This window comes from Sciurus vulgaris (genome assembly GCF_902686455.1).
Source record: "Sciurus vulgaris genome assembly, chromosome: 17".
Classification (NCBI taxonomy): domain Eukaryota; kingdom Metazoa; phylum Chordata; class Mammalia; order Rodentia; family Sciuridae; genus Sciurus; species Sciurus vulgaris.
Window position 1 is genome coordinate 32900496 of NC_136478.1, and position 19857 is coordinate 32920352.

The 19857-nt window shown below is 48.6% G+C and overlaps 1 long non-coding RNA gene across 2 annotated transcripts in view; it reads right to left on the reverse strand.

The window, feature by feature from the left end:
- LOC306647606 overlaps nt 1-19857 on the reverse strand; it is a 23310-nt gene continuing 3453 nt past the window's right edge. The window contains exons 2-4 of one of the 2 annotated variants that reach the window (XR_013760136.1): nt 12018-12089; nt 2521-3139; nt 1-1384 (exon numbers count right to left, since the gene is read on the reverse strand). This is a non-coding gene — a long non-coding RNA (uncharacterized lncRNA). Of the gene's footprint in view, nt 3140-12017; nt 12090-19857 lie in introns of both variants that reach the window. The other variant, XR_013760137.1, reaches the window with a different exon arrangement.

Consider the following 19857-nt stretch of genomic DNA (forward strand, 5'->3'; position numbering starts at 1 on the left):
CAAATGTCTGTCAAAGATTTTTGAAGCCCAAGTTCCACTCTGAACCTCAAAAGGTTTCTACAGGGCACAGTGCGTCATACCCCATGAACAGCCCAGGACCTTCCCTTGCCTGTTCAATCCAGTTCAATATCACCATGGTGCTTAAAAGGTTTTTAATATAGATATTAAATATATCCATATCATCACTTCAGCAAGAGTGTAAGCTGAGCTTTTTTCCTCTGGGATCTTCCAAGCTATTTGCTGCTGACATGTACTATTAAAAATAAACCTACCCTGAGGAACTAGTCATTTTACATGGTATTAGGACTAATGTTATCATTTAAGAAACTGCAGAGATTTTCCAACTACAGAGGACCCAGATAATGATGGAAACATGATCATATGGGATGATCTTTCTCGCAGAAATGACTTCCATCAACTGCAATATGTCATTTAGATGCTTATTTAAGACTTATGCTATTGAACAGATATTGATGCCTTCCACTGAGTAAAAAGTCATCAATGCCTTGGATGAAGAATCAGCTCTGCTTCTGAGGCTCAGGACCAGGCTGTGTATGAAACAATATTCTTGAAGCCTGCATAGTGAGTAGGCAGAGAAGAAGAAGGCAATCCACGTCAATTCCACTACGTCTAGGAATATGCCAGACGAGGCATAGACGAGTTTACAGAACCTGCATAAAATCCTTATAAAGGAGAAAATATTTTATCCCATTTTACAGAAGAGGAAACTGAAGTTCAGCCGGATTTCTTAATCTGAAATTCAAACAAAGTTGTGCTAAGATACAGCAAAACCTAGACGGGAAGGTGGCTCTGACTTTGAAATCTTTATGTACTGCGCCCATCTTGCTCTCACCCACTGTGGATAGAGCAGGACTCTTGCGCTCTCCCTACTGTACCCAGAAGACAGGGGAGTAAGTCAGCAAGGTAATTCAACATCACTCTTCCATAGATTCAGATGATTCATCTGTTCATCAGTAAACACGTATTTTTGGAGTATCTGCAATGTACGAGGCATTCAGTTAGGTACAGAGCAAATAGAAATCAAAAAGGCCTTAGGTCAGTCGGGCACGGTGGTACACGCCTACCATCCCAGCCACTCAGGAAGCTGAGGCAGGAGTATTGCAAGTTTGAGGCCAGCCTCAGGAACTTAGTGAGGCCCTAAGCAGCTCAATGAGACTGTCTCTAAAAAAAATATAAAAAGGACTAGGGATGTGGCTCAGTGGTTAAGCACCCCTGGATTCAATCCCCAGTTCCAAAAAAATAAAAAGGTGCCAGTCACAACTACAACTGCCCACGTGCAGGCCTGCATCATTTGGTGGAAACTGGATGCTCCTGCTGGGTGACTGTGCAGCCCGTGTTGCGTGTCCCATGTGGTTCTGTAGCCCTTTGATAGAACAGAGGGGAGCAAGGGCCTTAGCAATGCCTGGCAAATAGGGAGCTTCCCAAATGAGATTCTCCCCAGTCTCAGACTCAGAGCTCCCAGAAGACTCAGACGCCATGACTCCACATCCTTAGCTAGCTTCTGTCGAATGGTGCCCTGTGATCTCCTAGGACTCAGAGCGATGCAGTGATTTATCCACAGGCAGGCTGATGGAATGATGTAGCGCAGTGAGGATACCTGGCCTCATCCTTGCCTTTCTTCATCTTCCTGTGAACCTCTGACAAAGAATAATGTCACCTGGGAGCCACTATCTTGACAGACCCTGGGATTCCATTTTAGGATGAACATCCCTAGACAGTGAGCTGGGTCACTTGCCCAAGTGCACACTGCCAGGAGAGGAGGGGACAGAACTTAAACCTGAGCCAGGAGGGTCCCATCAACAAGCCCCCAGGTCCTCCCTAAGGGGTGGTACCTTGGTCTTAGTGATCATGTACCTGGCCAATCTGGCCAGGATGCTGTCGCTCTGGGGACAGAACTCTTATTAAAAGCAAAGCATTGAAGGGGCTTCCTTCCCTTGTCCCTGGTTCCGGCACCTGCCTCTGAGATGCCAGGATCCCTGCGCCCCATAAGCCCTGGGGCTATTGAATGAGTCTCTTCAGAAAATCAAGGGGCTCTATTTCATATTTAAAAAAAAATTTGCAAGAGGGGTCCAGCAGAAAGGGAGGAAGAGGATGAAGAGCAGGCCACAGAGCCGGTACTGGAGAAGGCCGGGTGGTGCCGGGGTTAGCGTCTGGGTAAGCTGCGCAGCTGGTCTGACGGGATTTGGCAAACGCAAGCCCTGTCTCACTTCTAGTCATTTTTACCTGCTGCATTTGCATATACGTATGATATCTGTTATCCTAATTATATCTATTTTCCCAGGTACAGACAGACATACCCCAGAGTTGGGGTGCCCATTAGCAAATCACACGGGCCTCCGCAGCTGTGTTTTGATTAGCACGAAAGGTTCTTTGGCATCAGAGAACTGAAATCACCTTTTAGGGTATGACAAGCGCAGCCGAGTGCCTCGCAAGTGAAAATCAGAGGTTTCTGTAAGGAAGGAGCGAGAACGACCACAGAGAATTAAAAAGGAGAATCACCTTGAATGGTTGCAACTGTGAAAGCTCCGGCACGCTTCAGGCCTGCTGCCATCCATCAGACAGCAGCGTGCCAGCTCTCGCCAGGCCAAGGTTCCCACGCACGTGCTCCCGGAAGCAGGGTCGGCAAGGGGAGCCCCCAGGAGGAACCGAAACCGCCACCTTGCCAGGCTGGGTTCCAATAGGAAGGATGCAAATGAAGGTGTAGAGGCGGAGGATGGTTGTAGGGGCTAGGGGGTTGGTGAGAGCATCGTGGACCACGGTGCATTCATACCTGCCTCAAATGACTTGCAAGCGATATGCAAGTCATCATGCAAATCACTACAAGCCCTCCTTTATACCCCGTGGCCTAGGAGCTCCTTTTCAGTCTACCTATAGGTACGCTATTTCACCACATCAAATGGTCGAAGATGTTATGTCAAATGTTCTTGCAAAAATGTAGGGTGCAACCATTAGGTGAAGCTTTAAAAAACATGCGCTGGTATAATTTAAAAATCATTTATTACTACTCTTTGGTGCAAGATTGGGATGCAGGGAGTATGCATGAATATACTTTAAAATTGAATTATCCAAGTCGACGCATATCATTTCTTCTTGACAGTTTAGTGAACATTTTTCCGGTCTGGGGAAAAAAATTAACACATTAGTTGTTATTGATTTGTATATTAGAGTCGAAATATTACACTTGAGAAAATTTACTACGGTGTTGTAATGTATGGACTTAGAAATCTTAATCTGCGTGCAAAGATTCTGTGCCGCTGTCATTGGTTTCACTGTCTGACCTCATCCTCAGCGACACGCACGTAAGGTGTGTTCACCTTAGTACTGCCGTGCTCTAAACAAAACCCCACAAGTCTGGCACATATACTGATAATGCACATGCGCCAAGAGTTCTCAGCCCCTGGCTCTCAGTGTGTGAGAAGACAGGTGCGCATCCATCCGCGACTGGGAGATGCGTTGCTGCCGTTTACCTTTCAAGCAACGTGAAGAACAGACCTATAACTTGCAATGATTATGCGATTGGTTTCGGGACAGAAAAGAAGGAAGGGAGGAAGGGAGGAAGGGAGGGAGGGAGGAAGGGAGGAAGGGAGGAAGGGAGGAAGGGAGGAAGGGAGGAAGGAAGGAAGGAAGGAAGGAAGGAAGACAAAAGCAAAAACCAGGGTCCAACAATTATGCAAAATAGGGTATTTTCATGACTGCATGTTCTAAACTTGCCCTTGTAGACCAAACTCCATTAACTTCCTTGGGAGGGTTGCAAACCACTCCCTTACGGATGTGGTTTATGGGTCAATACCTCAGGTGTCATGCACATCCTCTGTAATACAGGGTCTTCACAGGTTCATCCTGCTTGACACCTGACAACTCTGTAAGGGAGTCTGGGCGGGCTGTATGATCCCTGATGTACTTACCCAAGGTCAAAAAGTCAGACTACACTTGCATGCCCCTTGACGCCCTAACTTCAGTTCTAAAATGTTCTGCATGGGGCATGGTAGATAGAGGAGTGAAGATAACAATAAATTAAAGAAATTCTGACTAGAGTAGGAAGTAAGAGTCTTCTGTTGATGGCTTTATCTCGGCCTTTACTTATTCTCTTACTGAACCCCTAAAATACTATGTTGCACTCTGGCATAGAGCCCAGGAAGGCGCTCCCAGCCACCTGCCTCCAGATGTGGTGCTCAGGCGCAGGCTGGCTGCAGGGACAGAGCCTCCAGAGGCTGGTTCCACCACCGTCCCCCCATCCTCCAGGTACACCACTCAGTCCTTAGGACACAAGCCCACTCCCCTGAGGTACCCATGCTCCGAGGATGTTCTGCTCCTGCCGATTCACAGTCTCCTCTGCTGTTGGTCCTGCTTCTCCTGGGAGCTGTTTATTCCAGAACCCCATGGGAAATTGAGGGCAAATTCCAACCTCTCTCTCCCTAGCCAGTTCTGACGTCAACTGTAAGAGTGAGTGTCTGATTCCATTCAGGAACAGCACTTCCTTCTCTCAGGAAGGCCAACAGAAAAGCAGCAGCTTCTGAAATCCATACTAAGGCAGGGAGTCTGGAAGCTTCTATTCATTCACCCATTTATTCATTAAAGTCATTGCCAATGCTACTCTGAGGAAGGCCCTGGTCTGGCTATCATGATGGTGAACACAGGTCTCACCATGGGGTTACTTCCCAGCAACTTGCCCAACTTAATGGGTGACTTAGGCTGCTCTTCTTATAACCTGGGTGTGACCAGTAGGGCACAGTGGGGACCTGAGGTGTTGGTGCTACAGAGTACCATGAGAGGGACTGAATCACATCCCCCCACTTTATAATGAGAACGTGGGGCCCAGCAAAGGAAGGAGACTCACCCAGGGTCACATGGCGTGTGGCTGGCAGAACTGCCTGGCGGGCCAGCTGCATCCTCAGAGGCTGGCCCCTCCCCCCGCCCCCTTGTGCTCCTGCGCGTAGCCTCTGCCCTCCCAGCCTTCCATCCTGATCCCCAGGGCTCTCGTGAGGATGAGTAAGACCATGCATGGTGGACACCAGCAGGGTGCTGGCTTCCTGGGCCACTCCAGTTTAACCACTGTGACATAGATGGTGCTCCAGGGAGCACTTAGGTTTCCAGGACCCAGGTCAGTGACAGAAGCACTAAAAAGCCTTCAAACACATCCAGGTGGAGCTGACCTCCACCTCACCCTTTCCCATCTCCTGCATTTCTCTTGATCCTTCAGGGTGACACATGGGTGACACCTCCTCTATGGACTGTTTTAGTCAATGAAAACCTCGTGTTTATCTCAGGCCATCACAACAGATAACCTGTGCCCAGCCTGAGCATGCGCCAGGCCTTCAGGGAAATGCTCCACAGTGAAGCTGCAGGACCGCCTTAACAAGGAAGGCCCTTCCTTCTGCCAGCCTTGTCAGCTGCAAGCAACAGAAGCCGACTCGTAGCACAGCAGGAGAAAGCTCATGGGAAGCATTGGATGGGCTTCCAGTGTTGTCAGAAGGGTGGGTAGATCCCAAGGCTGGGAAAAGGAGTAGGGGCTCTGTGAGCCCCAAGAGCTAGGCGACTATGGTTTGCATCCTGAATCTGATCTTGGACCTCTGTCCTTGAGCCCTTGCTCTTTTGCTGTCCTGACTTCCTTGAGGGTGTGCCCACCTCTACTTCTATGGTCAAAGTGGATTCCATTCATGTCCTCCCCTCAATCAAGATTTGCTGAGCTTACATCAAAATCTGACATCTGACCCGGGCGCCATGGGTCACACCTGTAATTCCGGCAGCTCAGGAGGCTGAGGCAGGAGGATGGCAAGTTCAAAGCCAGCCTCAACAAAAGTGAGACCCTAAACACTCAGTGAGACCCTGTCTCTATGTAAAATACAAAATAGGGCTGGGGATGTGGCTCAGTGGGTCAAGTGCCCCTAAGTTCAATCCTGGGTACTCACCAAAAAAGATCTGCCATCTGGCTGGGCCAAAGCAGAAAAAGGGGTCCCATAGGTTGGTACTGAGCTACATGGAACCAATCAGAGGCCTTTCAAGGAGTCTTGAAATCAAAACTAAAATAGAACATCCAACATTCTTAAGTTAGGCATGAACTATTCTAGATAGTCCCATTTTCTTCCATGAGGGAGTCAGAAGTGGAAGAAGCCAGTGTCTAGGGGGACAGGATGGAGACAATGCTCAGGAAGAAGTAGAACAAGACAGGTAGTACTCCAATGTCAATTGTGGAGGGGGTTATTGAGGCCCTGTTATATATTTTCTGAGCTGCCCCCATATTTTTTAGTCCCCCTCTTTTGTAAAGTTCTTCAACTGGAGATTCTGTTGCTTGCAACCCATAGTATCCGAATGCTTCAACATGCTCTGGAAAGGCTCTGCCCTTGGCACATGCCACGCCCTGGTGAAGTTTCTTACCTACCTACCCCAAACTAAGAGCCACCAGGGGTAGTGCCATATATATATCTGAGGGAAACCAAGTCACAAGCTATGTTTAAAGACAACATAAAGAGTGCCTCCAGGGATCAGGGGAGTTGGTCACAAAGCTCCAGGGCAGGGTGTCTCCAACGGAAGTGCTTTGGCCATAGGTTGGTGAGATATTAGAGTCCAGATTGGGAGGAACAATGAACGCATCATATTAATTATAGGAAAAGCTAATCCTGGTCATAGGTACCAGTATGGTATGTATATTGACTCGCCAGAGTTCCTGTTCTAAGTAAAGGATGAATTAAACTCACACATATTTATGAATATTTAGGTGCATCCTCATTCATTGTCATGGATTAGGGTCAATTCCCCAATCTCCATCCCATCTTTCTATCTGGGGTTTGGGTCCAGTTCCAGTGCTAGGTCTGAGGTCACGCCCCTTCAGCAGGTGTTTGAGTCGTGGTCATGAATCCCAATATTGGTCAATGAGACCAAGAGATATTTGGATATAGGATCTGAGAAAGTTCTTTTCATCATCTTTGAAGCAAGTATGGAAATCTACTCCCGCTTTTCCCAGTGGGTCGTGAACAGGAAAGCAGGGAGCCCTGAGGCCTGTGACCACCACCTCAGCCACAAGGGTCCCACCCTTCAAAAGGGGCTGGTGTGGGCCTAAGCCTCGGGCTGATGAACTTCAAGCATGGGGTCTAATGAATGCAGTTAGGTCACTTAGAGCAGTGTGTCCTGTCACTGTCTGAACTCACCCTAACAAAAGAGCAGCTTCGTGATCGGGAGGAGCTAATGCCCTGGAATAGGAGAATTCTCAGTGCAAATCCCAGCCCTTCTCCTTGTTGCCTGTATGAAGTTGGACAATTTACCCAAATCTCCTGAGCGTCCATTTATGAATCTGTCCATTAGGGGCATTCATGCTGCCGTGGTTGTCACTTACCAATTTTTGGACTAGCTAGTCCACCATCTTCAAAACTCCTTTTGGTGATGCCCCAATTCTTACAGTTCCAGTGAAAGATAGAGCCCACCTGGTGCTAGGGACGCACAATGGATAAGACCTCTTTTTCCGCCTTGGCCCAGCCAGATGGCGGGTCTTGATGTAAGTTCAGCAAATTTTGATGGAGGGAGGATGTGAGGATGAGTGGAAGTCAAGTTGACTGTCGAAGCAGATGTGGGCATGCCCACAAGGAAGTCAGAGCAGTAAAAGAACAAGGGCAGAGGTCCAAGACCAGTTCCAGAGGACAAACTAGCTCTTGGGGCTCACTGAGCCCCTACTCCTTTTCCCAGCCTCTTGACAACTCTGGAAGTCCACAACATGCTTCCAATAAACTTCCTCCTGCCACGAAATGAATCAGCTTCTGTTGCTTGCAGCCGACAAGACTGGCAGAGGCAGAGGAAAGGGCCTTGGTTGTAAGGCTGTTGTGCCTCTTAACTGTGGAGCATTTCCCTGAAGGCCTGGCGCATTCTCAGGCTCAGCACAGGTTATGTATTGTGATGGTCCCTTTGGAGGGATGACCTGAGATAAACATGAGGTTTTCCTTGGCCAAAAATGATACCCAGAATCCTAGATGAAGAATGGACAACTTTCCGCTATGCTTAGACTTTGGCTGCTCGGGGCCTGGTGCTTGCCATGTTCACCAGGAATTGGCAAAGCTTGATGGACACAGTAATATGGAGTATGAACCACCCAAGAGCCCAGAGCAAACAAACAGGAAAGCTACATGATGATCTTGGCAGTGAATTCTCCTTCTTCAACGTGGGTTGCTAGTTCTAATGTTAAAATCACTTTACAGCCTCAGGACACTGTCAATGGGTAGCACAAGGACATCACAGCAAGGAAGGAACAAGGGCTCAGGGCATAGATCCAAGGCCAACTCTGGAGAACAAACAACTATCCCAGGGACGTTCTGCAACTGCTCAGCCGGGCCTTATACCACCAGACTTGCTCAGAAGTGGTGAACTTGACTCTCACCTGATAGGGATAAGCCTCAGATAAGCAAAGTGTGTAGCTAAACTTAGCAATTTGGTACATTCCAGAGGCTAAGTGATCATCATCATCATCAACAGGATCTTTCTCTCCTTCCTAACATTTATTGAGCTATTGTTATGTCCCAGGGATGGGCTAAACATTTTACACATGTGAGTTGATTTAATCCTTACAAACACCTTATGAGGCCAAGCACTATGATTCTCATTAACAAACTGATGCTTAGGCAATTTGAGTGACTTGACCAAGGTCACATGGCTCATAGGTTAGGGGGTCGTGATCCACCCCCAGGTTTGGCCAGACCCCTAACCACATAGTTATAACAGCTCTGTTTCTCCAGGCATGCCCCCTCCTCCCAGCCACCCCCCACAGGCTCAGACTCTAATTTTAACCCTCCCTACTCTCCGTAGACCTTTCTCCACAGCCTTCGTAGCCACAGAACAGAACTTTTGCCAAAGTACCTTTGCATTTTTATTTGCCAGATAGATTTTATGCCCGGGTTGGGGACAGTGGCAGATCCCGTCTCTTCTACATTATAAACGCTTAGGTACATGCCATAAAAACGTCCCCTTGGTGCTTATGGCAATCTATTGATCATGGTCATTTAATCTTGTGTGCAAAGTCAGAGGGTCGGGTACACACTCCTTTCTGTGAGTCCGGCCCACAGGCTTTGAGCTTGTAAATCTCCCCTTCCATACCAGGGCTGGAGGAGTGGGGGGCAGGAGAAAAAGATTATTTATGAATGGGATTCTCAGACATTCTGCCCCAGATTAATTGCTTTCCATCCTATTGAACAGAGGTCTGTGGGGGAAAAAATGAATTCCAGCCACATAACTTTGATGAGGAAAACAAATTAGCAGAGTTCTCTTGCTCCAAAAGGCTGTTGAGCCTCCAGGCCAGGGTGTGCTGGGGAGACACAGAAGGGCGTGAATCTGCAGCACTGGGGGAAGCAGCCACAAGGACCAGGATGCTCACCCTAGGGAGCGGCTGCAGACCCGCGGCACACTGCCCAGCTTGCAGCCCGACGTTTTTACTACTCTTGTCTTGTTCCAGGGAGGCGGAGCAGGGATCAATAAGATGCCTTGACAGAGGTGCCTGCAGCACAGCCATTTCTCAGGCCAGACACTGATGGCACCTATCACTAGCAATAAAAGGCTGCCGGAGACAGAATCGGGTCTCATCCCAGCGCAGACCTGTCTACCCCTCTCTGATAAACATCTCCCGCAAAGCCTGCTGCAAAGAAACTATTTCCAGGAGGCCAAGTGCCGAGCCATCTAGGGGATCATTCCGTTTTATTCCTGCGTGTCGTGTGGACGAGGATTGCTGCTGGAGAGTCTGCGGTGGCTTCTGGCTCCCGGCAAGGTGCTGTAGAAATCCTTTCCAAATTAAATGACTTGAGGGAGGCCACACCTCGTCAGTCCTTCCTCGTTTTTTGGAGAGCAAAAGGCATTATTCTGCCAAACTAGTTGCTTAAAGTGCTACTTCTCTCCCACCCTCTTCTGCTGTGTTTGCAAAAGTAAAAACAAGCTTGTCTGCCCATTGCAGCCAAGGGGGGTCCAAGGGTTCTCTCTCCCCCTCTTGGCAGGACATCCCTCACTGATCACCGTCAGAACAGGCTGGACAGAACCAAAGCACTGAGGTCCAATTCTGAAGCAGGTGGCAGAAGCAGACATCCCCTGGGCCCTTCTCTCCCTTCTACCCCACATATCCTGAATTGGAATATGAAATAACCCCACCCACAGTATCCACCCAAGACAGGTGGGTAGGAAGAGGAGATGGCAGGGAAGTCCTCACTGACCTTGGGTTTGCACTCAAGACCACTAAGAGGAACAAAATGTAGGAAAATAACATAATGAAAATTTTTTTTTACTCCAAAGTGAGCTGAGGGAACCTGTAGAATATTCTGAGGTGCTATCAAGGAAAGTATTTCCTATAGGTGCTTAGGAAGCTATCTAAACCAGGGTTTCTGAATCTCAGCACTATTAAAGTTGGGATGCCATTAGTCTTAGCTGTGGGGGGCTGTCCCCTGCACTGTAGGGTGTTTCGTAGCCTCCCTGGTCTCTACCTACTAGGCGCCAGCAGCACCTCACTAGTGTGCTGGCAGCTGCCCCTGTCTGAATACCATTGGAGGTGGGCACCAGGTTGCTATGTCGAGGATCTACAGATAGACACTCCAGCGCTGTGGCTGTGGCTCAGTGGTAGAGCACTGACCTCACATGCATGAAACCCTGGGTCTGATCCCCAGCACCACAAAGAACGAATGAGTGAATAGATAAATAAATAAATTAAATAGCCAGGTGTGGAGGTGCACTCGTGTAATCCCAGCAGCACTGGAGGCTGAGGCAGGAGGATCATGAGTTCAAAGCCAGCCTCAGCAAAAGAGAGGCACTAAGCAACTCAGACCCTGTCTCTAAATAAAATACAAAATAGGGCTAGGGATATGGCTCAGTGGTCGAGGGCCCCTGAGTTCAATCCCCGGTACCAATAAATAAATAAATAAACCAACAAACAAACACTCCAGAGCCTGCACGACCCATGTCCACGTCCCTGAACTACTGAAGGGACTAAATGAGATGTGGAAGGACTTCAGAAAACCATGCACAGCAGCAGAAAAGCCATCTTTTCTTGAGTGCCTATCACACACCAAGCACGGACCAGATGCTCGACACACACCATCTCTAATGACTCGTTGGTGGTTATTAGTGCTAGTGCCACTGGGCTGGTGACTCAGAGGAAGAGGCAGCCAGCACCATGTTGTTCACCAAATATGGCAAACATGAGAGACTGTGGCCAGGCCACCGTCTCCGCTGCATGGGGGGAAAGAGGACATGCTGTGTCCCTTTGCAGACATGGTGCCAGCCTGGAGGTATTTCTCTCCACATGATGCATCATGCTTCTGCTGGAAGGTCACCACTGAAGTGACACCCCCCCACTCACCCTTGCATGACTAGTACCTTTGATGGCCAGGTACATGCACCCCATTACACAGAAGGGGGTCCACAGTATGCAGTAACGGAGATACCGGGGAGCTTACAAGAGAGATGCTGCCCTGTAAGAATACAGGGCTGCCGGCCTCTACCAGCATTCCCGAGCGAGCATTGTGGGCTTTCGGTCACGATAACAAATACCAGAGATAAACAACTTAAGAGAAAAGGTTCTTTTGGCTCCACGCATTGGGTCTCAGAGGTTCGGAGGTGTCCATCCGCGATGGGTTGGCCCTGCTGCCTGTGGGTCTGGGGTGAGGCAGCGCGTCACGGTGTGAGTGTGTCGTAGATCACCTCGTGGTCAGAGAGACAGGAACAGAGGCGGGGCTGGGACTCCACGACCCCTGTAAGGGCTCCCCCGTGATCTGCAGTGCGGTTCACTTTCCTCTAAGCTCTCCACCAGTTTCATCAGTTCCAAATCAAAGGCATTTAATGCATCATAAGAAAATACCAGAGCAACTGCCGTTCCCTCAAACCATGTCTCCCCGGCGTAGAAGAGGTCAGATCTTGTCCGTGCGTGAATCCCAGAGTCCGCCCCAAATCCCCTTCTCGCCCAGGCTTTCTAAAACTCGACCACTTTTCGTGTTGTCATTTCATGTCATTTAGCATTGTTTTCTAATAAAGATGTCGCCCACCTGGCTTTAGGAATCAAGCAGCTCCAAAGCTCTGGGAGCCCATGGAATCTGCTCAAGAGGCTGTTTCCTCGTCTGTAAGTTGGAAACAACAGAAACACTTCACAAAGCTCCTGGGGGGACTCAAAACGAGTGACCCGAGCGACCCCTGAGCAGTTCAGGTCTTGGCAAGTGTGTCACCCCCATGGCGGCTACCCTCTCCCTTCGTTTTCCCTGAGGAAGTTCCAGGAGCCTACTGAAAGCTGCCGCACCTGATGAAGCTCCCTAGGGATCATCTAACCCCAGGGGTGCAACTGAGCTGGAAGCATGGAGGAGGCAGGCCCACTGGCATGCAGGTGGGGCTCAACAGTGGGGCACTGCCCTGGCTGCCACAAGCCCGCTGCCATCCGTGATGTGCACTCAGAGGTGGGCTCTCTGCGCTGCTCGGGAAAACAGGCCTGCGCGGAAGCCGTCTGGCGTGAGGGGCCGCAAGAGTTTGCATGGCTGCCTGCAGCCCTCTGGCCCATGCAGCTCAGGGCACACCCCTCCACGAGGCTCAGAGGACATGCCTCGGTTTCCTTGCAGCTGGGCACACTCAGGTGTGCAATCATTCCTCGAAGGGCTCTCCTACCCTTTTGCACACAGACCATTGATAGCTACCTTTTTTTTTTTTTTTTTTTTTTTTGCTGGTACTGGAAATTGAGTCCAGGGCTCTCTACCACTGACCTCCATCCCCAACTCTTCTTAATTTATTTATTTTTTAACTTTGAGAGAGGGTCCCATCCACTGAATTGCTCAGTGTCTTGCAAACCTCCTACCCCAGCCTCCCAAGAGTCACAGGGGTTACAGGTGTGTGCCACAGCACCCAGCCATCACTAACTCCTGTGAGGCTCAGTGTGATAAAAAAGAAGCTGGTTAGGACCAGAGACGACTGGCCATGGACGGCTCTGGCTGCCCTAGGCCTCAACAAGCACTGTGGGCCCTGACGGCAGCCACTACCTTACTCAGCTCTACCTCAGGTGCACACCGGCTCTGAGGTTCTGCTCCAAGCCTGCTCCAGCTCTGGTCCTCAGACTGGTTCCATCCATCACCTGTGCTCAGTCTGCAGCCCCCACAGCTACGGAAACAGGCTAAGCAATGGGAAGCTACTTTGGTAGTTTGCCAGGATGATTTCATGGCTGCTGACTCTATAACACAATTTGGGGCTTACAGTCTATGTGACTGTTTTCTATTTCATTCTTTGCTACTAATATGTTTGTGTTAAAATTTACACAATTGTAAATCATAATTATATCTTGGTCTAGGATGGATTGGGAGGGGGTCGAACCCCACTGGCTTTTCCCAAAGATGATCCTTCACCACAACATGCAGCATGTCTGCTGCATCCCAAAAGAATCACCCGGCCAGTCAACCATGTTGGTCCACACTCAGACCCTGCACACCCTCTGACACAGGTGTCACCAAAGGCCATGGCCTTCCCTCTCACATGGGCGGAGCATCTAACTCTGCTGGTACTTGACCTTCTGAGGTCTTTGTGCTTCCAGGCAGAACAACAGGAAAAGTCACTACTACTTGGAAACACAGTCGACCTCTATGCTCTCATGCCAACCCAGCCCCATCTGAAGATGAACCTGGACAGTTCTGGTCTCCAGATCAAACGGGACCAAGGCCCAGAGAACTTGTAGGGCTGGAGTGTCTAAATATGACAGTGACTTTTCCCTTTCCCATTCAAATTTTTATATATAGGTGAGGCACCGTGGCGTGGGCCTTTAATCCCAGAGACTCCGGAGGCTGAGGCAGGAGGATGGCAAGTGTAAGGCTGTGTAACTTAGCACTCTCGTTCAACCGCCAGTACAAAACAAAAGCAAAACAACAACAAGAACAACACCTATATATAACCCTATCATTATATATACTATTGATTTCTGATAGTTTTTGAAAGGGAAAACAATCTTTAATGTTATTGACATAATTAAAGTATGCTGAATGCATATTCATAAAGTATACAATTTGGTCTGTTTTTAAATCAGCATAAAATGACCACTACCATCAAGCTAACAGGTATTTCTATCACTTGGAGTAGCTCCCTCCTACTATATCTCTAGGCAAACACTAAGTCACTAATTCTCTTTCTGTCACTGTGGACTTTCTAGAATTTTATATAAGTAGAATTAGAGTGTTTGCACTTCTCTAGTTCTGACTTTTTTCATTAAGCAAAATGTTTTAAATTTTATTGTATTTTCAGTACCAGAGATTAGATGGAACCCAGGGGCATTTAACCACTGAGTCACATCCCCTGCCTTTTTAAGTTTTCTTTATATTTGAGACAGGGTCTTGCTAAGTTGCTGAAGGACTCACTAAGTGGCTGAGGCTGGCCTCAAACTCGAGATCCTCCTGCCTCAGCCTCCCAAGCCACTGACTGCTTTGAGATTCCTCCACATAGAGGCAAGCATCCGTGGTTCACTTCTTCTGCATTGTTGAGTTGTATGTTATTTGGTAGACATTCAACAATTTGTCTTCTCTATTCAATCAGAAAATCCATTTTAAAAAAGGAAATTGAATTTTCCTATTCTGTCTGAATATACACTAACAAAGAGGAAGGGAAGGGAGGAAGGAAGATAAAAAAGGAAAACTCCTCTGAGCTCATTCCCACCCCAGGACATTTGCACTTCCTCTTGGCTTGATGGGAATACCTCCCATATCTTGGCATACTTAACACCTTCTTATCATCCACATCTTGACTCTCAGATCACTTCTTCAGAGGCCTTCCAAGATCCCCCAAATAGTCTTCCCATGCTGCAATCCAAGTCAACTCTCCATCAAATCACCTAGTTTTATTGTTCTCTAAAGCATTTATCATTCTCCGACTTTATTACATCTGAGTGCATTTATTTTTGTGCATCCCCTTCTTTAGAATGCAGGCACCAGAAGGGCAGGGACTTAGTGGTGCTCACCCTTGTATCCTTCATGTCTAATGCACCAGCTGGCTTATAATAGATGATCAGTCAATATTGGTTAAATAAATGTGTATGTGAACAGACGGATGAACGAGAAGGTGAACACACTTCTAGACGGAACTGTGTTTCTTAAAGTTATAAAAACCTTGGGTTTGGGAAAAATCCCAGAACCCCCTAATATAATGAGGATATTTCTACGCGACCCCTGGCCCTGGGGGTTGCCTGCTGTTGGAGCCGGAGGCCTGGACGTGCAGAGCGGCTTAGTGGAGTGTTGAGCCGGCCGCCTGGGCAGGGCTCGCTGCTCCGGCTGGCTGCTGCGCTCCCACAAATCATCCGAAAGGCTAAATCATGTTTAAATCCCTCTGACTGTGGCCACCGGGAACTATGAAGGACACTCACGCATAATTTACATACTGCCAAGCTCCTGAGAGCCTCTACATAAAGCCCCGTGGGCCCCCAGGCACTATTTTTGAGGAGGACATCAAGTGACAGATTAAATGGAGTCTGCTCCCCCAACACCGTGCGGGGGAAGGAAGCCTCACCCTCCACAGGCTGACATCTGGGGACGTCTTGAACCACACTCGCCGTCAGATGCCTCCCGGGGCAGCTGGTGTTGCCCGGGACGCGGGCCACACGGGAACAGGTACGTGTGCTCAGACTGCCCTTCCCATTCCAGATTCAAACCGTAAAAACTGTTCTCATCTCAGTGCACAGGGGAAGGGGGCTTCACAAGGACGTGCTGCCTGGAAGATGTTGGATTATATGTGGTCACAACATGATGAGAACACAAATAACGAAGCGTCCGGGGTGGAGGGGGCAGCCACCATTATAGAGTCTGAACCCAGGCCCAACAGACATGTTTCTGAGGGCAGAGCAACCGACAGGGGAGGCTTTACCACCCCGACCATCACAGTGGGGCTGCAGAATGCAGCACTGTAATCTCCAGGATGAATTTTTATCATCTGACAAAATGGGAAGCAGAAAAGCCAGGCCTAGGACACTCTGAGTGGTTGACATGTTGGGGGACCCAAAGAAGAAGAGTGCTTTTCTTATCGTTTCGTTGCGTTTGTGCAAAACTCAGAGGAATCTCCATAATAGAGCCAAATAGAACAACCAAGTGAACACAAGCTGGCACATCAGTCATAGGCCGCTCACACATCCAACGTGTTCTAGAACCTTCCAGAAATATGAAGATGGTCTGTCCCTGGCCCAAAGGACCCATATGCCTGATTGGACTTTGGATCCTGTGTGACCTGCTTCAGTTGTAAATTTCTTCATTCATTGGGACTTCGGGCTAGAATGTGAGATGGTCCCTGAGAACTTACCACTATACTGTTCCCTTCACCCCACCACCGAACCAGGAGGTAACACGCCTCCAGGAAATCATCTACTTGATTAGTTGCTTATAAGCAAGGAAAGGAAGGCCCGTGTTGACTTTCCATTTGCATCCTCCATGCCTAGCATGTTACTTTGTTGAATGAATGAGTAAATGGATGGATGGACAGATGAATAGAGAATGATGTTTTAGCCACATTATATCATTTGAGCCTTACAACAACCCTGGGAAGTAATGATAACAGTTAACACTTACATTGTGCTAATTACATGCCAGTCACTATTTTTAAATCTTCATACATATTAACTCTTTTTTAACCCTCTGGAGCCCTAAGAAATGAGGGCTATTATTATCTCCATTTAACAGACGAAGAAGCCGTTGGAGGCATTGAGGTCACACTGCTAGCAGGAGGCAGAGCAGGCTCCTGGCTAGGTGCTGGTTAGCACTATACCTCTCCATTAGCTGGATTTAACGGAGCAGGGAACAAAGGGTAGCGATGCTGATTTAAACAAGGCTACGTGAACACAGGCCTGGAGATGCTACAGCCAGGAAGTGAACCCAAATAGCCCAACTCAGGAACCACATTCTCAGAACCCCAGCAGCATGCGAAGAAGGCTGATCCACTCAAATGTCTGCAATCAGAAGGAGGAGCATCGTCCTGGGAGGCTGGTGAGAAAACAAGGCACTGGTGTGCTCTGCACCATCCTCCCAAACCAGAGATGTTGCAGGGTCAGGAGAAGAAAGGAAAAACAAAAGCAAACCTGGAACACACGGGCTCCATTTCAACTCTCCTGAAATGGTTGTGGTTTTGGTTGCAGAAGGGGAAATTTGCTGGCATGTACCCAGGTTCTGTCCCAGAACATTCATTACAGCATGAGTAAGGCCGGAGAACTGGGTGAAGTTCTTGCGGAAGTTTCAGGAATCACAGACTACACAAAGCTTGGAGAACACCTTTTCAGAGATTGGATTTTACTACCAACTATGCCAAAGAGTCTGGGGACGTGGGGCAACCCATGATGAGAGCACAGGCCAGGACAGAATGAAAGTTGATAGATATGAAGAGGAAGAAAAGGCTGGAGCTAGCTTCCAGCATGAGTGTGTGAGTGCGGATGGGTTCATGACTTCAGAGGGGACTGCTTCTGTTTGAGAAGGCAAAGAAAGCAGGGTACATGGCTTTGGCATTTGGACGTGTTAGTCTCTTAAATTTCCAACTCCACATTCAGCTGGATGTTAAGTTGAAAAAAAACGGTGTTGTTACTGTGTCTGAACAGATGAGGAGAAGATCTGGGAGAAAGACATTATAGTGCAATAATTAAGAAGGCTTAATCAGGGCTGAGGATATGGCTCAGCTAGCACTTGCCCAGCATGCTCAAGGCCCTGGGGGGGGGGGGGGGGGGTTCCGGCAGGGGGTGGGGAAGAAAGGAAGAGAGAGAGGAGGAGGGAGCAAGAAGGAACAGAAAGGACTGAAGAAAGGAAGGAAAAAAAAACTTAGTCAAACTGGGAAAGTGGGGGGCAAGTGGGGGATGAGAAGAGATAGGTAGGCTATTCCCCTCCACTGCCCCTGCCCCCCACTTACTCCCCTCTCAAACATAGCTGGAAAGGGAAGGCAGTGGCTTTGAACCCAAAAGCCTGCACAGGACTGACTGAAGTTCATTATGGAGACAAATTAAAGCTACAACTTTGACCCTGCAGTCCCGAGAAGAAACACTTTTCTCCCTCAGAGGATTAAAAAAGAAAAGAAAATTAAAAAGAAGATCCCTCAAAAGTCATCAAAGAAAAAAACCTAGAGAAATATTCCCTCTGAGAGTCATAGTTCAGCTGAGACTTGTGGGATTTGCAAATTACCACTAATGTGAGTGACAGGCAGGCCTGGCTCCCAGGCAAGTGCCTGTACCCTAGAAGGGTTCTGAAACCAGACCTTATTGTTTCATTTTTCTACCAAACTGAAACCAAAAGGTGCTTTTCCCCCATGAAAACGGATGGGGAGAAGACACTAGGTAAGGTTTCACTGCAAACAGCCTTTTCATAAAATCAAAGTGCACATCTCTGAAAAATTTTTGATCTGGTCTTTTAAAATGGAAGTTTTCCAATTTAAAAAGTGACAGTATAATTAAAAAAAAAAAAAAAACTTGTTGCAAGTGATATGCTAAATCAGTTCGTCTAGGAGTCCGATAGGGAATTATTTGAGAGGATCTCCTTTCATGAATGGAAATGAGTTTCCCGGTGGAACTCGGTCCCTCCCAAATGCACACACAGCCAGCGCAGAGGACCCCTAGATCTCACACCTAGTTTCCTGCTGAAGTCACTAATAAGAGTTCATCACTATTCGCTGGATCCTGAGATCCTACTTCTTGAACTGGATGGGAATCTCTGCACCCTGCTGGGCTCTCTAAAACTTCCTACTACTAGGTTCCAAGAATTAGCTACACTCTATGGGTTGGTGATAATTTTTTTTTTTTTTTTCACGCTCGGAAAACCGCAAAAGGATTTAACCAAAAGGAAGCAAAGGTTTTCTTTTTATAAATTCGATTAGTCTTTTCCACTCTCTCTGCCTCGGGACATTTCCTTTGGGAGGAATTTTATACCCAGAGACCCCTTAGCGAGGCACTGTTGCACGCGGGGCGCAGTGAATTTAAAAGCAAGAAGCTCTATGTGGACGGAAAGTAAAGACCGAAGGCACTTGCAGTCGCTAACAAGTCACTTTTTAAATGCTGGTGGGGAATGACCCTGCAGGGGAAGAAAGACGAAGTTTGCGCGGGCAGGCAGTTTGGGATCCATGACTGGGGTGCGTGCCCGTGGTCACCAAGACCACCTTCAGCTCGCCTGGGCCGAATTTCGCGCCCGAGCCGGCGCCGGGGAGCCTGGTCCTAGCGCTGCACCCGGCTCCCGTCTGGAGATAGCCTTTGGCAGTGGACAGCGGGAGCCCCCCCAGAACTGTGCCTTTTCGCCTCCAGGACTTTGCTGCGGAGTGAGCATGCCAAGAGCGCACAGCTAGCATCGGCCAGGGGCGGGGACACCCACCAGACACTGCTCCCGCAGGCCTCGGGTTCGAAGCCTCTCTAGTGTCAAAAGAGAGTTAGGCTTTGAGTGACCGGAGATCGGCTAGGAAAAGAGTTTCTGAAACTCCTACGGAAGCGTAGCCCCGGGATTGGGAAATAGTGAACCCACGGATGGTTTTCCAAATTTGGTCTTTGCTTTATGTCCTTTTTCCTGCCTTCCTCTTCCTCCCACTACTCTAGCGCCGACCCTAGAAGATCCCTTAGGACTAGGGTACATGCCCCCTCAACCCTTCTTCCAAGTTCTCCTCCCTTAAGTTTCTAGACACGCAAAATACAAATAAACCCCGGATGGCTAATGCGGGTGCATCCAGGTACCCCACCCCCAAACAGACACAGACACACACCCCTCACCGCCCGCTGTGACCCACCCACCTCCGGGTAGGGGAGGGATTGGGAATCTGATCTCCGGGCTCCTGCCCCAACGTTTCCCCATCAATAACGTTGATACCATCAATGCGCCTCCTCCCGCGCCCTCCCGGGCGCCGCTGCCGCCTTTTTGCCTCTTTTTTGCC